Here is an 11,181-nt window from a genome sequence, read left to right on the forward strand (position 1 = left end):
TCGCCTAAGTATTTAAAAATCCTACCGAGTGGATAGCAAACCTTCCACTCAGGGGCTTAGCTGCAGCCCAGCGCTCGCCTAAGTGTTTAAAAAATCCTACCGAGTGGAGAGCAAACCTCCCACTCGGGGGCTTAGCTGCAGCCCAGCGCTCGCCTAAGTGTTTAAAAATCCTACCGAGTGGAGAGCAAACCTCCCACTCGGGGGCTTAGCTGCAGCCCAGCGCTCGCCTAAGTGTTTAAAAATCCTACCGAGTGGAGAGCAAACCTCCCACTCGGGGGCTTAGCTGCAGCACAGCGCTCGCCTAAGTACAGGACACAGCCCAATTCGCGAGTCGACTGCTACCTTCTCCCTCGGAGCCGCGTCGCAAATACAAGGTTATTCCGAGTGAAGATCAAGTTCCACTCGACGAATCAAACCATGAAGATATCCAACGAGAAACCAAGTTCAGATAAAGCCTAAAAGGTCCCAGACCTCAAAGTACTCGAGCCTCGGCTCAGCAGAGTTTAACTGTTACGATTCCACTCGGCATCCCGAGGCAAATTTAAGGCAGAGTTTAAACGGTTACGAATCCACTCGGCATTCCGAGGTAAATTTAAAGTTTTTCACTCCTCAGGAGAGGACTGGAAGGGGCGACGAACTCATCCAAGTCGATCCCGTCGGCAATACGGGTGGTAGCAGCGATGAAAGTCTCCATGAAGTCTTGAAAGCTGTGATTCCTGGTATTGGCAACTTGGATGGCCGCCAGCTTTTCTTCTCGCGCCTCCTTGCAATGGACGCGGACCAGAGACAGAGCGACATCAGCACCACATCTAGCAGCAAATTTCTTCCATTCCGCCACTCGACCTGGGACTTCGTTAAGTCGAGCCATCAGAGACTCGAGGTCATTCTAAAGCATCGCCCCAGGCCAGAGTGATGTGTCGATCCGCGACATAGCAACTTTCAGCCAAGATAGATAGTCAACGACGCTGGCAGTGCGAGACTCCAGACGGAGCACGTTCATTGTAGCCTCGTCCTTCACAAGAGAGTTAACAGGTTCCAAGCTTGGCTCCACTCGACTGGTATCCTCTTCAAAGTTCTGGCAGAATTCTGCAAACACGATTCAAGAGTAAGACAGTGGCCCCACACAGGCTCGGTAAACTGCAAGACAGTCGGGACAGAGTAATTACCTTCGAGCATGACGAACAGCTTCTTGGCGAGTCCTCCTAGATAAGCCTCCAGATCTTTTGCCTTCCCCGCCAGCTCGCCCCCTTGTCGTGCAGAGCCATCTTCTCCTTCTTCAGTCGACTGGCATCTCGATTAGCTGTCTCGAGAGCAGTTTTCAGTCTGGAGTTCTCCTGTTCAAGAGCTCCGACCGAAGCCAGTTTCTCTTCTGCGAGCTTCGTTTTGCTCGAGGCCTCCCTCTGTGCCTCCGCAAGGTCTTGATCCTTCTTCTTCAGAGCTTCCTCCAGTTTATCTGCGGCGCGTCGAGTGGAACCAACATCAAGAATGGACAAGAAAGAAAAGCCACCCATTAAGAATGGAGAACCTCACCAGCCATACCTTTTGCTTCTTCTTGCGCCTTCTTAAAATTCTCTTGAGCAAGCTTCAAGTTAAGGTTGAGCTGGATCTGCTGATTCTCCAACTCAGTATAGCGAGCTACAAGTTCGCAAGATTTCTATAAAAAGAAAAATCAGTCGACAGACATCCAAGATAAGTTGCTTCCGAGTAACTAAGACACAATGATGACGTTTCTAAGACCACGGCCGAATCAAAAACATTCGACAGTAGTCTCGGGGACTACACCCAGTGGGTGCACTTAGCATGCCCCCACTGGTTCGACCAAAAAAAAGAGAGAAAAAGTCGACTGCCCGCAGTCGACCGGATACAGTTCCACTCGACCTGACCCGACCAAACCAAGTGAAGAAATACAGCTACAGCAACACAATGTAAACACTACAGTGACTGCCAGCAGTCCACGGTAGTCTCGGGGACTACACCCAGTGGGTGCACTTAGCGTGCCCCCACTCGTCCAAGGATTGGCAGACACACCCAGTGGGTGTACAGACACAGATACAAAAGATCTTCGGAAAAGAGACTCTTCAAACAACATATCATAACAGACCAAGTGTTGAGTCGACTGACCTGGACGTTGCTCTGAAGAGCCGAACTCGCGTCATAGGCTGCTTGGCTGGCCTCCCGAGCCATCTTCACTTGCTCCATCATGATCCCCGCCTGGCGTATAGCCTCCTTTGCAGCAGCCGCTTGGTCCTCAGGGACGGGATACGCAGCAAAAAGGGAAGACGGATCCGCAGTCGACGACGAGGGCCGCGCACTCGCCAGAGGAACGGCGAAGGTCACTGAAGCCCGAGTGGTGTCACCACCATCCCGACCCTCGGCCTCGGACGCCAGAGCGGACTGGGGGGTATTGGCAGCCGACGCCCTCTTGTGCCTCCTCACTCTGAACGGACCGTTGTCGTCATCATCCGGGAGGTCGATAACATGAGGAGGGGCTACAAAGGAAAGGTTCAATCGACCAGGGTTGCAATAAATGATCAGTCGACTCAAAGCAGAACGTCAGTAACCGTACCAGGGTTGGAGGTAACAGCATCCTCCATCTCTTGGTCACCGTCCTTGGCGGAGACCTCAGAAGTAGCAGCGCTGCAAATCTTGAAAGTCAGTCAGTTAGCTCAATGAATTGACCAAGGATCTGTCCATGGTCGACGAAGGAAAGCAAGTTTTATTATTACCCGGAAATGGTAGGGACAGCTATCTTCATCTTGGGCAGGGCCTTGGGCGGCTTGGATAGCGTCGTGCGTGGGTGCTTGGGAACCTTCCCAGTCGGCGTAGGAGAAGAGGTCCGAGGGCGTTTCGACGACTGCCCAACAGAAGCAGTCGCCTTGCCACGTTCCCGCACTGGGTCGTGTGTGTGCTTGGACCGCCCCTCCGAGCGAGGGGGTTCGACCTCCTCCTCCTCCTCTTCGCTGGAGTCGATGTTGTCGTCTCCCTTTCCTTCACCGTCGGACTCCCACTCGCCTTGGTCGTCCCCACTCTCACCTCCGCTCGCCTCCCCTTCCACAGGTGGCTCCTGAGCCCCGTTCGGCGTCGAGTACATCTCGGTGGTCGCCTCGAAAGCAATAGACAAGACAAAAGTCAATCGACCAACTCAAGAAAGACCAAAGCAGAAAACAAGATTTCAGTCAGGAACATCAAGGCATACCTGGTCCACTTCATACGAATTGTCGAGTGGAGTTATCCTCCTGGCTCCTCGGGGGTTGTCTTTGTTCCCCGTGATGCTCGACAGCCACCCCTCCAGCATCTCGTCGGTGACCTCCTCCGGATGGGTCCGAGTGGTGTCATTGAGACCAGAGTACAACCACATCGGGTGGTCACGGGCCTAGAGCGGATGAATGCACCTCTGGAGGAAGACCTCCAGCAGGTCCATCCCAGTCACACCCTCGCGGACAAGCTCGACCACTCGACCGGCCAACACTTTGACTTGGGCCCTTTCCTCCGGCGACACTTTCAGAGAAGCAGGCTTTTCAGCTCGGTCGAGAGAGAACGGAGGAAGTCTAGTCGACTGCCTTGGGGTCGCCTGGTCTTGACAGTAGAACCAGGTTGCCTGCCAACCGCGGACCGACTCCGGGAAAGTGATGGAAGGAAAACAACTCTTCCCCCTCGCCTGGATCGCCAGACCCCCGCACAGCTGTATCACCTGCGTCCTCTCGTCACTCGACTTGGCCTTCTCGACCGATTGAGAGCGACATGTAAATATGTGCTTGAAGAGTCCCCAGTGGGGGCGGCAACCCAAGAAGGCCTCACACATAGAAATGTAAGCGGCGATGGAGTTGGGAGTGAAGTGATGGAGCTGCGCTCCGAAGAAGTTAAGGAAACTCCGGAAAAAGGGATGGGGTGGCAGAGAAAACCCTCGGTCGATGTGGGTGGCTAGGAGCACACATTCACCGACGTGGGGTTGAGGTTCGATCTCTCCCCCCGGAAGACGCGCAGCTTGGTGGGGGATGACTCCCCCCTCGACCATGTCATCGAGATCCTCTTGACGGAGCACCGACGGCATCCAGTCGCCCTGGATCCAACCTTTGGGCAGAGCGGTCCTAGAGGAGGATCCGCCCCGAGCCGATCTTTTTCCCTTCCCCTGCGCCGCCGCCTTCTTCGCGCGCTCCAGAGCGGAGGTCTTGCCCTTCGTCATCGTCGCCGGCGAAGTCTCGCACGGGCCTGCTGCGCTAGGGCGAGAACGGAGGTGGCGGAAGGGCTTGCGAAGGGAGAGAGGAAGGAGAAAGGAGGAGAAGAGAGCGCATTGCTTGGAAACACCGAGCCGGCGATTTATAAGGGACCGCTTCCGAGTGGCTGACTGGTAGGCCCAGGCTATCCAGTCAAATCCCGCAGCAGACGCGCGCGCAGTACGTGGCAAAAAGGCGACGTGGGGATCGAGGAGCTTCCGCTTTATCGCTTCCGATTACTGTGGCCGCTCCCGTCCCGCGCGCTTCCCAAAATCTGAATCCTACGACATCCGCGGGCCACAGAACAACTTGTCAAAACAGAAGACCCCGATCACGCCGGCGCTCGGTATGTCACAAGCAAAGAAATTCACTCTACGAAAGGCCTGGAATGGATCAAGGTGACTAAAAAAGGTTGGAAACATCATCCGTGACGATTAACCCAAAACGAGGCGCTCACGTAGCCCAAAGAACCAGTCGAAAAGATCTCCAACTCTTTCCCCACTCTAACCTCGATCCATTCGGGGGCTAATGATGAAGACATGTACCTAGGGTAGGGGCACGGACCTGTCCAAAGAGCCCTACCCTAGGACATCCCTAGGAGAAAGTCACCTTTCAATCGACTTGAAGGTATCCCACTCAACGGACTCAAGACACTCGACCAGAAAGCTGTCACTCGACCATGAAGCCAACCACTCGACCGCCAGGAGACCTACAGTCACTCCGCAGGCAAACAGTCAGCTGTTAAGTAGTCTTTATGGTCATCATAACACTTTATTAGGGGTGTTACCAGTAACACCCGACCTTAAATGTACCTCAAACCCTGCATTACTGAGGGCAGGAGGGGGCCGGCGAACTCTATATAAGCCACCCCCTCCTCAGTATGAAGGGTTCACACCCCTGTTATTCACACGCCAGTAATCCAATCGACCGCCTCCGGGCACCGAGACGTAGGGCTGTTACTTCCTCCGCGAAGGGCCTGAACTCGTACATCTTGGTGTGTTTACAACTTCTCAATAGCTGACATCTAGCCTCTCCATACTTACCCCCCTACATCACTGTAAGAGTTAGAACCACGACAACACCAACCGGTACTAAAGGGCTCCCTGCCCCCGAAGCTAGCTCGTGCCACGTGGTTGCCCTTTAGGACCGGTTCGTGCTGAACCAGTACTAAAGGGGGGGGGGCTTTAGTGCCTACACTTTAGTGCCGGTTACCGAACCGGCACTAAAGGGCCTTACGAACCGGTGCTATTGCCCGGTTCTGCACTAGTGTGAGAAAGCGCACGATAAGGCCAAATGGCCCTTCCTTCAACAGGCATTGCGTATGAAAGGTTTTGATCAGGCCTGGAGACACCAGGTTGACTCTTTCACACAAAAAGGGAGCGTTGGGATTAAAGTGAATGATGACATAGGTCACTATTTCCAAACACAAAAAGGGCCGAGGCACGGAGATCCGATGTCACCTATGTTCAACATAGTGGTCGATATGTTGACAATTCTGATAGGAAGGGCTAAGGACGTGGGTCAGGTAGGTGGCCTCGTCCTGCACTTAGTTGATGGAGGTGTATCCATTCTATAGTACGCTGATGACACTATCATCTTCATGGAGCACGACCTGGCAAAAGCGCAAAACATGAAGCTCGTGTTATGCTTATTCGAACAGTTGTCCGGGTTAAAGATTAACCTTGACAAGAGCGAATTGTTCTGCCTCAGAAGAGTTAATGATGACCAAGATGCGTACAAACAATTGTTTCGTTGTGAATTGGGGGCTTTACCTTTCACGTGTTAGGTATACCTATTCACCATCGTAAGCTGACCAACAGAGAATGTAAGTGCATTGAGGACCGATTTGAGAAGAAATTGAGCTGCTGGAAAGGTAAGCTCATGTCATACGGAGGACGGTTAATTCTCATTAATTCGGTCCTCACGAGTATGCCCATGTTTCTTCTCTCCTTTTTCGAGGTACCGGTTGGAGTCCAGAAGAGGCTAGACTTCTATCGATCACGCTTCTTATGGCAGAGTGATGAACTTAAGCGAAAGTACAGACTTGCTAAATGGGATATCATTTGTAGGCCGAAAGACCAAGGGGGTCTAGGTATTGAGAATCTGGAATTGAAGAACAGATGTCTCCTTAGCAAGTGGTTGTTTAAGCTTTCTGTCGAGACGGAGGCCACAAGGGCTCAGATCTTGCGTAATAAGTACCTTCACTCTAGAACCTTGTCCCAGGAGACAGTGAGGCCGACTGATTCGCCTTTTTGGAAAGGATTGATGAGAGTTAGACCACTCTTTTTCAATAGGATAAGGTTCATAGTTGGCAACGGTACCGCTACAAGGATCTGGGAGGATACATGGCTAGGGGAGACGCCCCTCGCACTCCAATATCCTTCTTTATATAACATTGTTCAGCATAGAGACGCTTACATTGCAACAGTGCTGCAGTCCACTCCCCTCAATATTCAATTTCGGAGGAGGCTAGTGGGAAACCGTTGGAAAGCTTGGCTCAATCTTGTGAGAAGATTGATGGATATTCAGCTGTCTCAACAGCCCGATCAGTTATGTTGGAAACTAACTAAGAATGGAGAGTTCTCGGTTAAATCCATGTATTTGGATGTTATTAACTCTAGCGTGATTCCTAGATCGAAACATGTTTGGAAAGTTAAAGTACCTTTAAAATCAAAGTGTTTATGTGGTTTGTGCATAAACAAGTTATTTTAACTAAGGATAATTTGGCAAAACGCAATTGGACAGGAGCTACAAGATGTAGCTTCTGCGACCAACATGAATCAATCAAACACCTCTTTCTTGATTGTCCTCTAGCAAAAATTATTTGGCGGCTGTTTCACATAGCTTTTAACATTACTCCCATGAATTCTATCAACACGTTATTTGGGACGTGACTTGATGAGATAGATTCCGATGTAGCGAGACAAATTCGTGTAGGAGTATGTGCTTTATTATGGGTAGTCTGGAACTGCAGAAATGATTTGGTCTTTAACAGAACATCAAATATTCATTTTTTCGCAGGTTATCTTCAGAGCCACTGCGTTGATCCGTATGTGGTCGCTACTCACTTCGACGGAGGCTAGGGAGCGTTTGGTTACTGGGTCTACCCGATGGGAGATGGTAGTACAGAATATTTTCAACCAGTTTGGATGGCGGTCATGTAATAGGATAGGCATTTAGTGTTCCTACCTTTTTATGCCAGCCGGCTGTGCCTTTTCTACTACTCCCTCTGTTCCATAATATAGTGCCTATAGATTTTTTGAGAAGTCACACTTTACAAACTTTGACCAAGTTTGTAGAGAAAAATACTTATATCTACAATTCCAAAAATATATAATGTGAAACTACATCTTATGATGAATCTAGTGATATATGTTACGCACTCTAGATGTAAATGTTTTTCTCCATAAACTTGGTCAAAGTTTATGAGGTTTGACTTTTCAAAAAATCTATAGGCACTATATTATGGAATCGAGGGAGTATTGTTTAGCTCTTCGTGAGCCTTTTTTTCTTCCTTGTTCGAGACTTCAAGACTTATGTTGAACATTTAGCTTTTTAATAATATTGGCTGTATGCATTGTTTTGATGCAGAGGCTGGGGCGAACCCCCTTTTCACAAAAAATATATTCTGATTTTCTGGAGCATGTAGAGCAAAGGAACGCAAAGAGTTTTTGGAGAGGAAGATTGTATGCCATTTGCTTAAAATCATTATGTAGTACAAAGTCAATTTTTTGATCATCTAGTATTGGTTTGCTTAGTTTCTTTAAGAACACACCAAGCCACACAACCAGTGAACAATGGGAGTTTGCCATGGCCAATCAATGTTGACGATGATACTAATGGTGGCGATTGTGCAAGGACTGAAAAACACTTGCTATCGACTAAACAGGAGCTTCGACTGGTAAGTTTATTTGACCAATATAGCTAAAAGTAAGCCAAGCATTACCATGTATTCTCAATAATCGGATCGTCTGTACGCATCCAGACTAGAGTATGCAATTATAATTAATTGAATTGCATGTTCATCTGTTTATGTTACGATACTTGTTACAGAAATGTTGTCATGCCACAGTTTATTGCTTTGCCTCTTGACTTCATATGGAACCTGTTTACAGGGATTAACGTGCCGATATTGAGAATATAGTATATATATCCAGCATTGGAATCCAAGCAAGGGTTGGTAAAGCAGACCGGATCTCCCTGCAAAAATAAAAAGGCAGGCCGGATCTGATAGTCACTCCAGTCCCGACATAGCGTAGGCAACTTCTATATATATAAAAACAATCCAGCTGGTTATATTCTTATATCCCGACCTGATGTTTCCATACATTGCTTGAAAAGATTATAGGGCATGCATCCTGCCATGTGGATGTAATCTTCTAAGCTTCTATGAGATGTTTATCTGGGAGGATGCATCCATGCATTAGCTTTGCACTAAACTACCTCCCCAAACAAATGGCATGATTAAGTCCAAGCCCATTATCACGAACAGCAACAAGGAGTAGCACCAATGCCGTCAGGTCTGAATCAAGACCATCTCATCTGGGCTCAAGTTCTGTGATGGACATCTTATTTGACGACGCTTTCGCAGGATTTTCTTCCGATATGGAGCTAGCCCCAATCTCCTGGGCGCCGAAACCTGGCCTGGACAGAGAAGGAAGACTCACAGTGCTACTGCTAACCATGACATTCACCGCTGACATCAACGGCCTGTCTGCGGGTTTTTACTGGACACACAATAGGCCTATGTGAATGTATTTCAGCAACTGGTCAGTGGGACAATGATTCCTCAAGGTTGGATCTATCAACTCCGCCGCTCTTTCCTTGGTCCAGTGTTCCCATGCCTGCATCAAATTGGGACTCAATCATTCAGAATTCTACAAGAGATCCAAGTTAACTCTTCTGAGAAACTACTATAATAGTGAGAGCTAGCTTAGCTGTCAGGAACATGCTATTACTTACAATGTTTATGAGATCAGTATCATGCTCCGAGTCGTAGGGTCCATGGCTTCTTCTTCCGGTGATGATCTCCAAAATTAGAACACCTAGGCTGAATACATCTGACTTGATGGAATACTGACCACGCATTGCATATTCGGGCGACATGTACCCACTGAAACAGGAGGGTAGCTTTTCAGTGTGATGAACTTTTAGGACATGCTTGGTTTGCTACCAGAATTTGGCTAGCCAATGTACGTATTGGGTTATTGCTCATTTTGGCAATACCAAGACTTGCCAAAAAAATGAAATTTAATGTGAGTTTTTTTGTGCGAACTTAATGTGAGTTTGGCTAGACAATTTGGTAGCTAACCAATTAGTAGCCAATATTTAAGCCAATGCCAAACATTGGCACAACAAAATTTAGCATCAAACCAAACATGATTGACAGTGTTTAAAAAAAATTAAGTATGATTGACATATTAATATGCTACTGCAGACCATACGTACTATGCTCCAGAATGCGATGTGTAACAGTTTGTGATCGATCCCCTCCAAATATCTTTGCTAAGCCGAAGTCAGAGATCTTAGGATTATAATCAGAGTCTAAAAGGATATTGCTTGCTTTGAGGTCCCGGTGAACTATCTTCAGTTGTGAATCTTCGTGAAGATATTGTAAGCCCCGAATTATTCCATTTATAATCCTGGATCTCTTCCCCCAATCTAGCTTCTTGGATTCCTCAGCATCTGTTACTCAAAGAAGAAATATCAATTATTATAAAGTTGTAATTTTTCTTTGGTAGAACTTGGCACTATCCTTGTAGCGGATGTTTTCCTTTGTGAAAACAAAACACAGTGAGAAAATTTTAGCAAACAAAATTGTATCAAGACTTCTATTTGGCATGTACTCATACACAAGTATTTTCTCATGTTCCTCCAAGCAAACACCAATTAGCCTGACAAGATTCTTGTGGTGCAGCTTGGCAACCAAAAGCAGCTCGGTTTTCAGCTCTTCTATTCCTTGTCGGGAAGTCTGTGAGAGCCTCTTTACCGCTATTTCTTGGCCTTCAGGTAGGTCTCCCTGCACAATGGTTAATAAGGAAATTTCAAGGGCTTTTTTGGCTTATGTAATTTTCTTGAATGCTTTTGACATTAGAACTAACAAAATACTAACACCTTTAAATGAAACACCACACATCTGAACACGCTCTAACGAACAGATATCAATCCATTAAAAAAATCGTACAGTGGGACCTATGCCTTGTAAACTACACCGAAACCTCCCTCGCCAAGCATTTTATGTTCAGCAAAATCATCTGTAGCAACTTTTAGTGTTGATAGATCAAGGAGGAGAGACTCCATATTGCGAGCGTCATCCAGGCTTGTTGATTCTGTTGGAAGAGACAAAGTAAACAATGAGAGCAACATTAAAAGTTATTTTGGAATACGTAGGGTCTAGCTGAAAATTTCTAGGGATCTCCCTTTTCTTATAGGTACACATATTGGTACTTAATCTTTTCAGCAGAACTTGGTTATTAAAAATCCATCCACTAAAGTGATTTATTACATACTTGTGGTACTAAAATTTAATAATTCAAAATGGTTAAGAGAATTTACTTGGTTCTAATATTTTTGCTTCTTGTCTCTGTCTCCTCGTCGTCATCCTCCTCCTCCTCCAAATGTAATACCATGCTATGACGACAGCGACTGGTGCGGCACTCGTAAGCACTGCAATTGTTACTACTATAACTGTACTTATCTTGTGTTTTGGTCCTTCTGCAAATGTATACCAACTTTGTAAGTACCAAAATATACCTCCATACGTAACTGATGATGTCCTAGAAACTAGAAAGCGGGTACGTAAAAACTTTATATTTAATTATTGACCTGGAGAAATTCACTTTGAAGGCTTAATTTTTTTGTTAAATTCACCTTTACCGTCCCAAGGAATGACACGCTGACACACAACTGATATGGCTTGGTAGTAGACCCCCACAGTCCAATAACAACGAAAAACGACATTTAAGAG

The 11,181-nt window shown here is 47.2% G+C and overlaps 1 pseudogene; it reads right to left on the bottom strand.

Annotated features, from left to right (window-relative positions):
* Positions 1-8,752: 8,752 nt before the first annotated feature.
* Positions 8,753-10,973, bottom strand: LOC123172160 (cysteine-rich receptor-like protein kinase 10; annotated as a pseudogene).
* Positions 10,974-11,181: the final 208 nt, after the last annotated feature.

Source organism: Triticum aestivum, unplaced genomic scaffold, assembly GCF_018294505.1.
Source record: "Triticum aestivum cultivar Chinese Spring unplaced genomic scaffold, IWGSC CS RefSeq v2.1 scaffold101682, whole genome shotgun sequence".
NCBI classification, from domain to species: domain Eukaryota; kingdom Viridiplantae; phylum Streptophyta; class Magnoliopsida; order Poales; family Poaceae; genus Triticum; species Triticum aestivum.